Raw genomic sequence first — 17,130 nt, 5'->3', positions numbered from 1 at the left:
GTGGATCACAGTTATGGGTGAGGATGAATGGTGGGGCTAAGAGTGGGCAGAGGGAGAAACATTGAATTAGTGAAGAGGGAGAGATAGGGAGTCACGTGCATAGATGCTACAGGACCATGCACCCTCGAGAAAGGGCCTAGAGAATTATGTTAATGTATACTCAATTTTATCAATAGATTAAACACATCTACACTAAAACACAAATAACAAATAGTCACCCTTCAGTCACTATTGAATCAATAGTAACCACTGACTTCACAAAGGGGAAATCAAGACCGTTGATCTTGTAGAACATCATAAGACAAAAAAAACTCACATGGTCTTGGTCTAATCCTGAAAAAACATCTAATCCGTGAGTTGGACTAAAAAACATCAAAAGATTAAGCTTTTCTTGTCAGAACTCTAAACGAGGATTGATGGATCAAGAGCTGAGGAACATCATTTGACCGGAATTAAGGTCTAATCACGTACACGAGGAAGCCCTAATACAATTCATTAACGAAAAATGAATAATAATAATATAATAATAAAAGAAAGGAAAAGTGAGTGTCTTACCATGTCCCCCAGTTTGACGCAGTACCATCTAAGTCATTAAAAAACCCACACGTCGAATCCAACGGCTATAAGATTTTAACGGGCCAAATCGAAGGGCTATTATAGAGCCCTAGCTAAAAGTCCAATTAGCATCAAATGAATAGATTAGAGGAGGACACGTAGATGTGGTTTAGAATCCCGCCAATCTCCTCTCGACACACTTCTTCCATTTCCCGAAGAACTCCGTGTATTTTGTCTCGCGTACCTTTTGTACATCAGGCTTCAGTTTTTGATGGGAAAGTTTTAAACAGAGAGAGAGAGAGAGAGTTAGGCTTATCTTTCCTTCTCTCTCTCTCTCTCATCACGCTTAGTTATAGCACCCAAGTACAGGATTCGTGCGATGGACACGTGTGATGATTGCATGGAGGAGAGAGAGAGAGATAACAGAGAAAAAAGTGATTCCATTCTGAATTTTCCTTTCTTCTACAAAAACCCAAATTCCAGTCCTTTGCAGTTCCCTCTACGAACTTTCTAAAAATAGGAGGTGGCTCTTGGGTTTCAGATCTGACGATTCTGCTTTATCTTCTTCCGTTATAGTTATCTCCATTTATGGGAAGTTTCTATCTTTATTTGTTTAGGGGGTGTAAGAGTGAAAAAGACGGGGGTGAAAAATAGGAGAGGGGAACTGACAGAAGAGAGTGAGCACACACCGGCCATCGTATAAAGGTATACTTTTGACGGTGCGTGCTCACTTCTCTTTCTGTCAGTTTCCTGTGCCGGAATCTATTTCCTCCGGTAGGGTTCCGATTGGTTTCGTTTCCCAATGCTTGTATTAAAAATTACATGACAATAACATGAGATCAGAAGAACAGTTGCAGAACAGGAGCAGATTTATTGACATTCACTCGTTTCTAATCTCTTCTCTTTCTCATCAAAATATCTCTCCGAATCCTTTTTACTCGTTTTCAGCGACGGAATAGAAGAAAGTTGTTTGGTCTTTTTTTTTTCCTTGAGAAAAATGATGTATTATCCCCTCTCTCTCTCTTCCCGTTTTTTCTTTTGAATTTTGTTTCTTTTTATATTGGGAAACAGTAATGGGTCTCTCTCTCTCTCTCTCTCTTAATGCTTTCTTTATTATAATTATTAGAGAAGCGTGACTTTTGATGGTTCTGTTGAACGGATGGGGAGAGGATCGCCTCTGATTACTGACGATTTAACGGAAAACCGTATTGATTGGTTGAAGGGTTTGTTTCTATAGTTTATCTATTTACTCTCTTCTTCTTTTTTTAATTTTTTTTTATGCGCACCTGATGAGATTCTCCCGGAGATTGTTGCCGACGGAATCTTGCCGGAATATCTGCCTCTTCTCGTCCGCTTGCAAAAGGGTTTTGAAGTGATATAATGATTCTAATCGCATATGGAAAGAAACCCTCATTTTATTATTGTTTTCGAATTCTTCTCTGGCTTTTTTGCTTCCATGTTGTGAGAATGGGTTTTGAATGATGCAGGTTGTGGATCAAGCCCTTATGAGAAATGGGTTTGGCTACACCCTTTCGATCTCTACTTCTTTATGAAGAAACTTCCATTATCGTGAAGAAAACTGACCAGATGACAAAACCCTCCTGGTAATTGCTCATCCTTTGTTAATTTTTTCTTAACGGGATTTTATTTTATGGAGTTAGTTTTGTTCTCAGACTTTATTTGGTTCTTAGCCTGGTTACGTTTGGTTACATAGATTGAGATCTTAATGAACAAAACTATCTACTTATTTGTATAAGCAACAAGCTTTCTATGTTGGATTTATCTATGTTTTGTTTCTGCAGTCACTTGCCTTTTTATTGAAGTGCTTGATCTAATGTTAAAGTCGAGATCTAGATTTCCCTTCACAAACTCCACTGTTGTTATTTTTTGTTTCTTTTCTTGAGGGGGTTGAGAGATCATTTTCAACTAGTAAATTAGATGACACTCATTTAGGATTCAATGGACAACTTATGCTACTATTTCAATTCGGCTTCTTTTATTTTCTTTGAGTAAGTACATAGATCTACTAGGAAAGGATAGAAGTCCAAATTAAGGTTTGCAGAAGAAAGTCTTAGACTTGTGCTTTGTTTGAGTTTAAGTTAGGTTGCAACTGATGTTTGCCATTAGTGGGATGGCTTAGTTGTGATTTCTTCATAGCTTGTATAGTTCGTTTCGACATGAAGCTAGTTTGCCAGTGCGGGTTATTCTAGATTATTTTATTCCCTTTGCTTTCTATTATATATATAAGTCATACAAAATCGTCTATCAAGTATCTTCTTCAGCCATACACTACTATTTGGTTTTTGACCATACACTGTGTGTTACAAGTAACTTAGAAAATTGTGGACTGGTCTTTATATTTTAAATTTGTGAGAGAATGAAATTTCCTTTTCTTCTATTTGGAGAAGTGAATTATAAGTCGTCAGGTATATGAGTTGGACCGGTTTATAGAAAATGGTTTTAGGTGCTCTTGTAGTTAATGAGAAAGCTAACTCTCCACGTTCTTTAAGGAATGAATTGGCCAAACTTATCTACCTATTATGCTCTTTGTATGCAAAAGTTGTTTCTTAATCATTTAGAAAAGAAAACCGAATATGTGCATGGTTTTTTTCTCAAATCTTTGAGTGTTACACGCTTAAGCATTTGGGGCAATTGCAATGACCTTTAGGGACATTTGGATGTAAAAAAATTATGGATTCTTTTTTTTTTCCCCCATGGATAAAGAATTTCAGGGGTCTAGCATGGTTGCAATTTTCCTTACTTGGGCAGTGGTCCAATGAAAGAAAGGAGGGAGGGCAGATTATATTCATCGTGGTCAGGCCAATTCATTCCGGGAAAAAAAAGGTATACGCTTAAGCAAGAAAATGGAGCTAAACCTTGGAAAAAGCATAGAAGGGAAAATTTCTCTTGCTGGGGAAATATTTCCATAGAAAATGAGTTAAATGTGTTCTGAAAAAACTCAGTTTCCATGGAAAAAAATATCAAAGAAATGGCCCCTTGGTGTGGCTATGATGAACATGCAATGCTTACCATTCAAAAAAAAAAAAAACATGCAATGCTCAGGTGTATCTTTTCTTCGGGTTTTGCCTCAATAGTTTGTATTTATGCAGTCTGTTACCTATTCAACTTGCTCACCAACTATTTTCGCTTCACTTAGTAAATAAGGATCAATAAGGATGAGATTCCATGCATGGTTTGCTAGATATATTTGGCAGCTTCACTAATTTTGTGGGCTGAATTTTAACCTCAATATTCTTTACACTTCTCCAGCTCATGTAATATGGAATTTGTACCAGCATCAAAATAATCAGTCTTAAAATTTCCAATTAAGAATAATAGATAAAACCATGACTGCAAACTTTGGACCTTGTAAAAACCATTGAGTTTGTTTGTCCCTACAAGGAGGTTCATACAACCCGCTAGATGGAGACTGTATAGTGTGTGGTTGTGTCTGAAATTCAGCTCCATAGACCAGTATGTCGCTAGGCTTTGAGTACAATGCGATGCTGTCCCTAGGCTTTGTTGAATTTCGTGAGTTGGAAGTCAGGTTTCCTTGATTTCTCTAGGACCCTTCAATTCATCCCAACATCAAATTATTTTTCTCATAACCTTAATGGGAAAGTGCAGGAATAAAAAAATAATTAGTGATTCCTCTTCCCTATCCATTTCCTCTCTCTTCCATCAGCCACAGTAGACAAAGAAAAACATTTTTGTGGGAAGTCTCCCTTGCTGACCAGCTACTACATGGTTAAGCACTATGCTCGGGATCTACATGTTTCTAGATTAGCAACTTGTGTAACTTGACCACTATATGAGCAATTTGGATGTTGAATAGTTCGATATGTAGTAGCAATACAACTTTTGTGCACCATATCACCATTATATATACATAGTTAAGCACTATGTTCGGTATTTACATGAATCTAGATTAGCGGCTTATGAAACTTAACTGCTCAAATTGACAATTAATTTTGAGTCCAATAATCAGTTTTGGACTCACAATTGGTTCTCAAAATCCAAAACAAACAGAACCTAAAAGATTTGATTGTGAGTTGAAGGAGATATCAGATTAATCTTGTTTGGTGACCTTTTAAATGCATCCGATTCACCTTCTCATAATCTTTGCCTCTTGGTGGTTGTTTGATTTTGCTGAATCATGTTTCGTTTAGATTACTTGCTGAAATTTGAGTGATTCTGATCATATGTATCCTTCAATGACTTGCGAAATGCTTTTACTGTGCATGCATTTTTCTTGCAGTCCATCTGGATGGATAACTTGAATCTGTTTGATATGATGCCATAAACAATCTGATTTGAACTGTTTGGAAAGTACATCATTCTCTAGTGAATTTGATTTCTCTTAACTGTATGCATGCTTGTGAGTTGTGAAGCTAGAGCTGTGTCCTTGCTTTGAAGAAGCTGGTTGTCTTTGCATGGTACCCTCCCTCAACAGTGAGTATTATACCATGCATTTACTTTTTTCAGTACATATGCAAATAAATACCCTCTCTATTATCATTTTTCTACTAATATTCACTTTTTTGTAACACTTGATTTATTGTTAAAGTCACAGGTGGGGGCTTTCTTCTGGCGATTGTTGCCTCTAGCAAAGACTCTGCTATAAAAGGAATCATGTGGTAAGATTGGACTCTTTAACCTCAAAGATGGACGTATAATGCTTCATTCGTGAATGCCAATTTGTTGAAATTCTATTGACTAGAATTCCTCATATATAATTCATTACCATTTAGTCTATATTCATAATATTTGATCATACCCAAATGAAAAATTGACACAACATGCATCTTTCATGAACTTTTCTTGGTTTACAAGGAGTATTTTAACATTCTAATCCCTCAAACAACCTTAGCTGCCTTATAATTTTAAAATTTGAATCCCTCAAACCAATGTATGTATGCGAAAATCGTTTGGGCATATATTTTCTGTTCATTTTATTTAGTTCATCAACAAGTTTACACAGGCTGGTTTTCTATACCCATTTTGGGAATTTTCCCTAGTTTAAACTATTTTTTTTTTTAAATAATTTTTTTGGAAGGTGGTATATTTTTTGCAAAATTTATTTTACCCTGGTATATTTTTTGCAAAAATTATTTTACCCTTTTACCGGCAGACATAAATATTAGTAAAAGTTCCTTAGGGAATTTCCTATGTAATAGTGACGATCGCGATTAGTGTTTACTCAAAGATTCTTTAGGAGTTTTAAGCGGTGGTTTACATAACCATTAACTTCGAACATATTCCGGTGGACGATATTATCCTCCAGTAAAGTCTTCACGTACAACCACTTTAGTGTCGGATATGTGACTGCCGGCAATCCGCTTGTATAGCTTTATGGGCAGATAATGTGGCTTTTAAGACTGCCGGTAAAACCCAGCTTTCTTGTAGCGATGGGGGGATCCTTCTTAGGATTCCCTAGCATATCTCGCGTTGAGAAGCAACGTCAAGTTACAACCCTACCTACTCATGGCAGTGTTGCAACTACCAGGGATATCTCTTGTCTTTCTCTACCACCTATTGTCATTATGGATGGGCCGGCCACATCAAAGATAAATGCAATGTTCTCAATGGATATCCTCCACGCCCAGGCTAATTCCTTCGGTCACCTGGATGCTCTCAAGCAAGCTAGCCACACCAAATTTTTCTGAGCTACGTTCAGAACGTTTTGAGACATTTCAGTCCATGTCCGGTGTGAACGTTAGAGCATCGAGAGGACCTTTCCCTAGTATGGGAGGATCCTTACCATGGAATACTCTAAAATCATTTTTCAACCCTGTTAATGGGGGCATTGGCTTGGATTTAGAGTATCACAATGCAGCCAGCGACATCAACAACCATTCGTCACTTTGACATCGTTAGACGAGGAGTTACCAAGCTATCGGTTGGACAGTTCACCTCTCCAATAGAGTGGATTAGAGTTTTATGAGGATGCACACACAGATCCTGGCTCGCTGTTTCCATCTGGACGATGTTTGGAGCACTAGTTTTATTTTTTTATAGCTAATGGTAAACTATTCCTAGGCATGGAGGCGTAATATTTATTCGTATGGCAGGGTCTAGTTGGTATTTCTGGATTTTTATAAGATGGTGTCGTATTTTGTAATTTCTAGATTTCTAATGAGTCAGGGACATGTTTGTTATTTTTGTAACTTCTTACATGAGTTAAGACATAAGGGATAATTATGCGTTGTTGAGATAAAAGAGACAGTAGTTACTCAATACTCTTAGGAGAAAGCACACGTTTTCTTCTCCCTTTTTATTTTATTATGCCCACTTTGTATAGAGTTAATAAAGGATGAATGAAATTGATGAGCTCTCACTAATCCATTATTATCTTGTAGGTGTGAAACCTAAACCTCCCCATTGATGTGAAGTCTTTGGGTTTAAGGAAAATCAATGAATTTTCTCATTCTCTCTCTCTCTCTCTCTCTCTTCTAATAATCATTTCTGTCCATACTCTTTTCTTTCAAGAAATATAGATATTTTCTCTCAAGAAATCTCTATTCAATCTACATATCCATTTTGATTTTTCTATTTATTCGGATTTAAACACTAACCGTGAAGGTAGTTACTATTTTAGGAAGGCTTTATCGTCGATTGGTTAGCCGAGAGAAGTGTCATTTGCCAGATCATTGTCAATTGTTGGACCCTAAAGTGTCCCTTTAGGCTTTGACTTCTCAATGAAAATCTTCAAATAGGTGTGACGTCAACTTCACACCCATATGATCAGGCCTTTGCTCTTCTTTTGTTACGTCTTCAGCTACGGGTGGCAAGAATATCTTGTAACCATTGAGACTCATGAATTCAAGATCCTCGATTTCTATGAACTTCTTTGCCATTCTAAAGTTACCCCCAACGAAGGTACAATATCCAGTGGTGGATCTTCTATATGCTGATGACCCTATCCGGTCTGCATCATAAAATCCTTCTAACTTTTCATGGCCATGTGTCTTGAAAAGCAGTCTTTTTCCTGGTGTGCTTTTCAAATATTGAAGAATCTGAATCACAGTTGCCCAATGGGAGGTACGAGGAGCACTCATGATCTGGCTAACGACCCCCACTGCGTATGAAATATCTTGTCAAGTGAATGTGAGGTATATAAGCTTTCCAATTACCTGTTGGTACCTGCCAGGGTCATCTAACAAGTCTCCCTCTTCTCAAAGCAACTTTGTATTTGGGTCCATGGGGATAACAACTAGTTTCATACCCAAAGATTCTGTCTCATTTAGTAGATCACATTTAGTAGATCGAATACATACTTCCTCTGTGAGAGGGAGAGACTACTACCAAGGTAAGCTACCTCAATCCCCAAAAAATATCCTAGACGCCCAAGGTCTTTTGTGGAAAATTCTTTTTGTAGGAAGGCTTTCAACCTCTGTATGCCAACAATGTCACTCCATGTAATGATAATGTCATCTACATAGATTACGAGAAGAACATGCCCATCATCAGACCGCTGACTAAATACTGAGTGGTCAATTGCACATTGCTTCATGCCATATCACATGATAGCATCACTGAATCTCCCAAACCATGCTCTAATAGAATTGTTTGAGGCCATACAATGACCTGCGAAGCCAACATACGGAGGACATCTCCCCATGAGCAACATACCCAGGAGGTTGCTCCATATACACCTCCTTAGTCAAGTCTCCATGGAGAAAGGAATTCTGACATCAAGCTGATATAAGGGCCACCCTCCATTGACGGCGAGGGAGATCAACACTCTCACAGAGGGGATTTTGGCAACTGGTGAGAAGGTCTTTGTAGTCAACCCCGAAGGTCTGTGTATATCTTTTTGCAACCAAGTGCACCTTAAGGAGCTTAACTGTCCCATCTGGCAAGTATTTGAGGGCAAAGACCCAACAACAGCCGGCAAGCTTGGCAGCAGGAGGTAGAGTAACCAAATCCCTAGTATGATTGGCCTGAAGGGCAGCCATCTTAATATCCATAGCAGCATGCCAACCTGGGTGAGCAAAGTGCCTCTGGCACAGACTTCGGCAAAGTGATGGATGACAAGGAAGACAGAAAGTTACGAAACAAAGGGGTAAGATGATCATAAGAAGCAACAGAGAAAATAGGATCTTATTAAAGCAAGGAACGATTAGAGAATTCTGGTTCAAAGAAATGGGGCTCACCTCGCACCCTCATATTGAATATCAAGAGCCCTTTAGGCCTCCTAGACATCCCCAAACTCAGAATTCCACACCCACCCACTCATGAGGAAGAGTACTGGGATGACTAGGAAACTGTGCGCAACCCGCATGAGCGGGATCAGGCTGGAGAAATCATAGAGAGGGTTAAAGTCAAAGCCCCTTCTTTCGATGGTCGACTTGACCCTAAATTTTTCCTTGATTGGATAACAAACATGCATTGCTAGTTTGATTGGTATGAGACGTCTGAAGATCGACGGGGTTAAGTTTGCAAAAAATGAAGCTTACGAGTCATGCCATGTTATTTTGGATTAATTTGGAGAGGAAGATGGTAAAACTAGGACAACCTCTTATAGCTCAGTGGGATGAGACAAAAGAAAAGCTAAGTCAGCGGGATGAGAGAAGAAAAGCTAAGATAAATACTTTCCTACAACTTATAGAGAATGTCTTTTAGATCAGATACTAAACCTTCGACAAGGTAGCATGTTTGTGGCCTATTACATGAGTCAGTTTGATGTATTGATGGTCCGATGAGACATTGAGGAGGATCCTATGGTCAAGGTTTTAAATTTCTAATTTCACTTCTTGTGATTTCGTCACCCATTCACCGGTCCTTCGTTTTAATTGGGTCCTCTATTTCTTAAACTATACCTCATTTCATTAGTTGTGCAGCATCCTCAATGACATTTTGCAATGACTACTGAAATTCGGGTCGTAAAGCAAAACATAAAAGGTCCTTATGCTGAAAATGCGTACATGACATCAAAAGTTTATGTGATGGTTCCATTGAGCGCTACATGGCCCACCTCGTAGCCAAAGGCTATAACTAGGATGGACTAGATTATCTTGAAACTTTTTCCTCCTGTAGCATGCGAAACTTGTCACTGTCATTGTGCTGTCGCAAATGCCTCCAATTTCACCAAATGGATGTCTACAATGCATTCTTAGATGGCGGTTTTCATGAAAAAGTATACATGCCTATTCCACCATTTTTTAGGTAGTGGGAGACTTGTGTTTGCAATCTAAAAAATATATACTCCATGGCCTCAAAGATGCATCCATACATTGGTTTGCCAAATTTTCTATGGTCCTCTCTACAGGCAAATTCACATGATCCAAAGCCGACCACTCTCTCTTCACTTGGCATACTATGATTTTATAGTGGTCCTTATTTATGTCGATGACTTCATCATCACGGGAACAACCTCTAGCTCATCAATGATCTAAAAAAAAAATCCTTAACCGCTAGTTTTACCTCAAAGATTTTGGTCCACTTGTATATTTTGGGGATTGAGGTTGCTTGATCATGAAAAGGCATGTCTTACCATCACTAGACTGGATATTTTGTATCCTATCCATATTATTAATTAATTCATGAATAAACTATTTAAGTCACTTCTTGAAGAAACTCTTCAAGGTCATTACCTCAAAGTTCACCCGACTAAGGTTTTAAATTTTGATTTCGGTTTTTGATGGCACAGAAATGGAAACATTTTAGTTTCGGTGGAAATTTTGTAAAATCATGGAAACATATGGTAACATATGAAAATGATGAAATTTTAAGATGGAACTCTGGAAAATGCTAGAATAAGCCCAAATACATACTTAGAAACCATCACATAAGCAAGAAAGTCATCCACACTAGATTATAGTGGCATGCGTTGTCGCACATGGTTGGAACAGTGAAGTCGATAAGAAGTACAATGTAATGTAGTATAAATACAATGACCCGTCTCCCCTCCAAGGATCACGACTCTCAATACCACATATTTCTGAGATATTATTGTTCCCATGCCGACCGTTTCGTTCTGAAAATTTTTAGTCGAATTTTGGGAATTTCGGATAGAAATAATTACTTGAAAGGAATTCATTGAGATTTCGTTTCGGTGGGATGGAAATGGGAATATTTCGGTCATTTTGGAGAAATATCGAGGAAATTTAAAACCATGCACACCAACCAAGGCTTCTTCATGTATGCTAATGACTCCTAAAATCTATTGGTCTATTGTGACGACTTGGTCAACTGCCTTGGCATAGGATGATTAACAACTCAGTACTATACCTTTCTTGAAAATTCACCAATTTCTTGGAAAACCAAAAGTAAAGCACGGTATCAAGATCATTCGCCAAAGCAAAGTATTGTGCCATGGTTCGCCAAGATATGAATTTACGTTGCTCTGCTACTTTTTTTATTACTTAGGATTCATCATCCTCATCGGACTCTACTCTTTGGAGACAATCAAGCTGACTCTACTCTTTGGAGACAATTAAGCTGCTCTACATATTGTCTCAAATCCTATATTTAATGAGTGCATGAACCATATCAAGATTAGTTTCCATTTCATATGTGAGATGATCCAGACTGGCATCATCCGGATTTTTGCATTTCCACTGCACCAACTTGCTAACCCGGATTTTTACATTTCCACTGCATCAACTTGCTAACATCATCACCAAGCCATTGGGAAAAGAAAAGCTACTCTCCATGATCTCTAAGTTGGGAGTTCTTAACATAGACACTCCAAATTGAGAGGGGGGTATTAGGCTGTTCAGTGAAATGCACCCCCACAATCAGTGCACCCCCACAATCAGCCGTACCATCCTTTCCAAATATATCGAAACCAATCCATATCACCCACAACCAGTCACATCTTCCTTTTCATTTGGATCAGATCCAATCCATATCTTCCAAAATAGCAATGCACCCAACTTGATTTGCATCATATCTTTCATGATATCTTTAACTAGATTGTTGTCTTGCCTAGTTTTTCTTTGAATGGCAAAGAATTGTATTAAAGAGAAAGGGGGGGGGGGGGGGGGGGGAGTGGTGATCGAAATGATCAATACAAGAGAAAAAAAAGATGGAAAATAAGTAGAAATAACACAAGACTAAGACTCCTCAAGGGGAATAAAATCAAATATGTTCATGGTCGTCCTAGAGACTCCCTCCCTAGCTAGTCTATCAGCATCACTATTAGCTGACCTTATTACACGATGAAGAGAGATGGATGAACCTTCCGCTCTATCTAAGATCTCATCTATCCAGTGAGCAAACCCTCCAAGGGTAGGAATGATTTTCTTTCAACCATTTAATAAAGTTAAGGGAATCATTAAACGTTAAGGGAATCACCCTCCACAATTACTTGATCAAGCATATTTGCTTCAATCATTCTCATTCCTCTATGCATCGATCTGATTTCTGCCTCATTGGAGTCATCCACCCCAATGGGGCTTGAAAAAGCCCACTTCAAAGAGCCACAATCATCTCGGAGAAGTCCACCTATTCCGGCCAGCCTGGGATTCCCCAAGCTTGAACCGTCATAGTTCGGCTTCAACCATTTAATAACGTTAAGGGAATCACCCTTCACAATTACTTGATCAAGCATATTGGCCTCAATCATTCTCATTCCTCGATGCATCATTCTGATTTCTGCCTCATTGGAGTTATCCACCCCAATGGGGCCTGAAAAAGACCACTTCGAAGAGCCACAATCATCTCGGAGAAGTCTACCTATTACGGCCAGCTTGGAATTCCCTAAGCTTGAACCGTCAAAATTCAGCTTCAAATATCCATGCCTAGGTGGACTCCATACTTGTGAAGTGCTTGGTCTTTGCTCACTGCCGGTGCATACCTCTTTCCATCCATGCCATAAAGCTTATGCTAATACAAAATGGAACTCGAGTAGAAGCCCAACACGAGATAGTGGAATTATCTTGATGAAGAGAAAGTGAGGGGTTTTTCAGAAGTCCTCTAAATACCCTGGCATTCCTCTCTCTCCATAACACCCATATAGTGGTTATCAATACCATAGCTACTCGAAACTTCCAAGTAGGATGGGAAACTCGCTTCAGAAGCTAAGTTCTTCTAGCTTCCTAAATATAGGGGAAGCATGCTTCCCACATGTTTCCTCCTAATTATGAGTACAATTCCTATTTGGGTGATTATTTCTTCCAAAATGAATATAATTTTCTTTTGATAATGCTGAAGAATCGTACTGTTGGACCTGAAATTTCACAAAAAGGGTATACTAGTAAAATTCCTTATTAAAAAAAAGAATATAAAAAAGAAAAGAGTGGTTAGACGTTACGTTATGTTATCCCTAAAATAAAGGGATATGCAAAAAAAAAAAAAACACTTAAATGAAAATGAGAAAATTCATAAATCCACTAAAGTTTAAACTTTCGCGAGAATCATCCACTAAAAAAAAAAGAGTTTACGTAACTCTCACAAAAGGGGAAGTGATCGTGGAATCTCGGATAAGAGATAAGGTGGCACCCACAACGGCTCCAAAAAGATAAAGTGGAAATCGTGAAATTAAAGATAAGGGATGAGTTGGCAGTAACCAACTAGTCTAAGTAATCTCTATAAATAGAAGAAATGTCCCTTTGAGAAAGGATCAGGATCCAGATTCATTCCTGGAAAGAAAAAGCTACGCAATTCGGATCTTGGCGAGAGAAGAGAAAAAGCTACATGAAGAAAAGAGAAGAAAAGAAGGAGAAAGAAATGTGAGAAGAGATTACTGGCTAACAGTGCTTTTCTCTTTTTTTTTTGCTCTCTGCAGGCTTCTCCCAAAAGGTTCCAGAAAGGAGATAAGAAGAAGAAAATTTTCCTTCGGGAGAAAGAGGAAAATCCCTTTAGAGAATCTCTCTAAAGGTCCCTTTAGGATCTCTTTCTAAAGACCCCGTAAAGGGAGAAGACCTTTCTCCTCGAATGATAAAGATGAAGGCTCCTAAAGAGAAAGACAGAGGAAAATTCCTTTAGAGAATCTCCCTATAAAGGTCCCTTTAGGATCTTTTCCCAGAGACTCCCTAAAGGGAGAAGACCTTTCTCCTCGAATGATAAAGATGAAGGCTCCCAAAAAGAAAGACGGAAGAAAACTCTAAAGGTCCCTTTAGGATCTCTTCCCTGAGACTCTCTAAAGGAAGAAGACCTTTCTCCGCCAGGAGAAAGATGATAAAGATGAAAGCTCCCAAAAAGAAAGACATAGGAAAATCCCTTTAGAGAATCTCTCTCTAAATGTCCCTTTATGTTCTCTTCATAGAGACTCCATAAAGGGGGAAGACCTTTCTCCTCCAAGAGAATGATGATAAAGATGAAGGCTCCCAAAAAGAAAGACGGAGGAAAATCCCTTTAGAAAATCTCTCTCTAAAGGTCCCTTTATGATATCTTCCTAAATGGAGCAGACCTTTCTTCTCTAGGAGAAGGATTATAAAGATGAAGACTCCCAAAAAGGAAGGCGGAGGAAAATTCCTTTAGAGAGTTTTTCTCTAAAGGTCCCTTTAGAGAGTTTCTCTCTAAAGGTCCCTTTAGGATCTCTTCCCAGAGACTCCCCAAAGGGAGAAGACATTTCTCCTCCAGAAGAAAGATGACAAAGACGATGAAAAATCCCTTTAGAGAGTCTCTCTTTTAAGGTCCCTTTAGGATCTCTTACCAGAGACTCCCTAAAGGGAGAAGACCTTTGTCCTCCAAGAGGAAGATGACAAAGACAACATTTCCCAAAAAAATAATTATAAAGGATCCGTTCACAAAAATCAGATCTTCAAAAATCCCTCTTTGCGGAGGACAATTAATAAAAGTTGTATTTAGATAGGGAACCTCTTGATGGATAATCAGAGGTATTTTCCTCTTCAAGAAATGTAATTAACGGCCAATAGAGCCGGAAGTGTACGATCCCAATCAAAATTAATAAAACCTCTTCTAGCAAGAGGAAAATTTGATCCCAATTTATTTTATATGTGTGATTCTCTTTTTCATGCGTGTGAAATTTGTTGCGAACACATACTTTAAAAAATGTATTTACTACTTGAAAACTGGTCTTGAGTTTCAAATGAAAAAGTGGGGGGGGGGGCACGATAGCTTAATCAGGCCTCGAAGCCTTAGTGTTGTTGAGAGAGAGAGAGAGAGAGAGAGAGAGAGAGAGAGAGAGAGAGAGAGAGAGAGAGAGAGAGAGAGCTGACCGCAAGACAAGAGAGTTACTCAACAGCCCCTTGTTAAGTACACTTCCCAAGTAAACTACACTCCTTTGGTCTCGATTTTCAAATACTTTCTTTTAGTCCAAACTAGGAAGAAGGCCTGCTTTTCGTTGATCTCTTACTGTTATGCGGATATTTTTCCAAAAACATAACATTAAATATACATGAATTAAAACTTGTAAAACTGTAAATTCACAACACTTGTAATTCTAATTAGTCACGAAGTCATCTTTTCTACTTGTAATCCTTACCTATGTTAACCATTCCTCCATAACGTACTACAATCCTACTCTTTTCTATGTACTTGGTCTCTTCCAATCTCGTTGAGAAGTGTTTCTGGTTCGAAAATTTCAAAATATCTTTCTTAACATAGCAATCTACGAAGCTTCTTACATGCTTTATGTTGACTTTCAATGACACTTTGCACAATGATGCTTTTTTTTAACAGTAGCAGATTTCATTAATAAAGAGAGCAACTTAGTAAGTACACCCCAAGAGAACAACCAGTAACGAAAGTACAGGGCATAAAAATAAATAGAAAAAATACAACCCACTTATGGGGAAGGAAATAAAAAAGCTCTAGACTCTGTTTATCTACTTCTTTCCTAGCTAATCTATCTGCAATCCCATTTGCCAATCTTCTTACATGCATAAAAGATAATGAGACACCATTCAATCTATCATGAATCTCGTAAAAGAGTTTGGAGAACCTCCAAAGAGGAACCGAAGAACCTCTAAGCCATCTAATAACATTAAGTGAATCTCCTTCCACTATCAACCGGTCCATGTGATCCCTTTCGCAATAAGTAGTCCCCTGATGGGCAGCTTTGACTTCTGCTTCACTCGCATCTGTTTCCCTAATAGTTCCAGAAAAGCCCATATGATTTCACCCCTGAAATCCCTTAACACTCCACCTATACTTGCCGGCCCCGGATTGCCCATACTAGAGCCGTCAAAGTTAAGTTTCAACATCCCTTGAGGGGGAGCCTGCCACTGTTTCACAATAGAATGTCTATGCTCTACACTGAAGCAAATCTCCCTCCAACACTCCCATAAAGAGTGAGCCAGAACAAACCAGAATAAAGGCATAGTTTTAGCCCAGGCTATGGTTAAAGCAGTGACTTGATGAATAGATAATGAGGAGATTCGGATATACTTTCAAAAACTCGATCATTCCTCTCTTTCCATAGAACCCACATAGTTGCTAAAAGAGAAAGAGGCCACATAACTTTCTCCTTTATTCTTCCAAGGAACCAAAGACCAATTTTCAAGTAACTCTTGCAAAGTAGATGAAAATAACCATGCGATTCCAAATCTGAGAAGAATGCCACTCCACACCTCTCTAGCCACACTGCAGTGGATAAAAAGGTGATCCACTGATTCTCCCGCCGCTATACACAAAGCACAATGATGAACTATCACTATCTTTTTACTTCTAAGAAAATCCACCGTCTGAATCCGATTGCGAGAGCCACCCAACTAAAAGTGCAGAATTTGCACAATGATGCTTCTAACACATTTTCTTATTTATTCTCTTTAGTGCTTCTTGCTTGTCCCGTTTTCTCTTTTCTAGATCCCTCGCTTCCCACTTTCGCTTTTGGCACCGCTTCCCACTTTGGCAACTATGATCAATACCACATTCCATAGGAGTTTGCCTCATTTGCACCATGGAGCTAAAGGCCAACTCTCCAAGAGCTCTGAGAGCTTAGAGTGGAACACTCATGATATACCAAATCTATTAATGATTTTGCTCCACACGTACCCGGTTGTCTTGCAACGAATGAACATGTGTTCAACTGACTTCCCCACCACCACACATAGCGCACAATGGTCAATGATCCACAAGTATGGCATCAAAGGTTGTGACAGCCTTCAATGTAAGACCCTTCAAGTGTTAATAAAGGACTTCCATCTACAGATTTCTAGGATCAACAATGTTGAGCGCCTCTGTGAGGGCTTCCAACTAGGAAAGAGGTGTCGTTTATCATTTGCAAATAAGGAAGATTATTTCTCTATTTCCTTCATGCAAAATATCATACTTATGGGGAACGCCCTGCTATGTTCGAAAATGGTTATCATTTTTATATAATTTGTACTGATGAATGTAGTAGGTTCACCTGCTTTTATCCTATGAAATATGTCATAAATTCTTATATGCTTTAAGAAATTATAGGCAATGGTAGATAAATTTTTTTGTAAAATCAATCAAAAAATTTCGAAGTGATGGGGTTAAAGAGTTTAACTCTTACCAATTCATGATCTCTCACCTCAGTCATTATCACATCATGCACTATATCTCATGTCCCCATACCTCAGAACGGCATACCAGAAAGAAAGCACACACACACATAATGGAGACATGCCTCTTTCATACCAACGCCTCCACAAAACTATGGGTACAAGCTTTGACCACTTCCACTTATCTTATAAA

At 38.6% G+C, this 17,130-nt stretch overlaps 1 long non-coding RNA gene across 2 annotated transcripts in view; it reads left to right on the top strand.

Annotated features, from left to right (window-relative positions):
• The first annotated feature begins 903 nt into the window (after window positions 1-903).
• Window positions 904-17,130, top strand: part of LOC143879533 (uncharacterized) — a 38,704-nt gene continuing 22,477 nt past the window's right edge. The window contains exons 1-4 of one of the 2 annotated variants that reach the window (XR_013251308.1): window positions 904-1,778; window positions 2,043-2,159; window positions 4,947-5,007; window positions 5,123-5,192. This is a non-coding gene — a long non-coding RNA (uncharacterized LOC143879533). Of the gene's footprint in view, window positions 1,928-2,042; window positions 2,160-4,946; window positions 5,008-5,122; window positions 5,193-17,130 lie in introns of both variants that reach the window. The other variant, XR_013251307.1, reaches the window with a different exon arrangement.

The sequence above is a fragment of the Tasmannia lanceolata genome, unplaced genomic scaffold (genome assembly GCF_043159265.1).
Source record: "Tasmannia lanceolata isolate RefF3 unplaced genomic scaffold, GAP_Taslan_0.1 ptg000006l, whole genome shotgun sequence".
Classification (NCBI taxonomy): Eukaryota; Viridiplantae; Streptophyta; class Magnoliopsida; order Canellales; family Winteraceae; genus Tasmannia; species Tasmannia lanceolata.
This window is presented reverse-complemented; position numbering and strand designations above follow the sequence as displayed.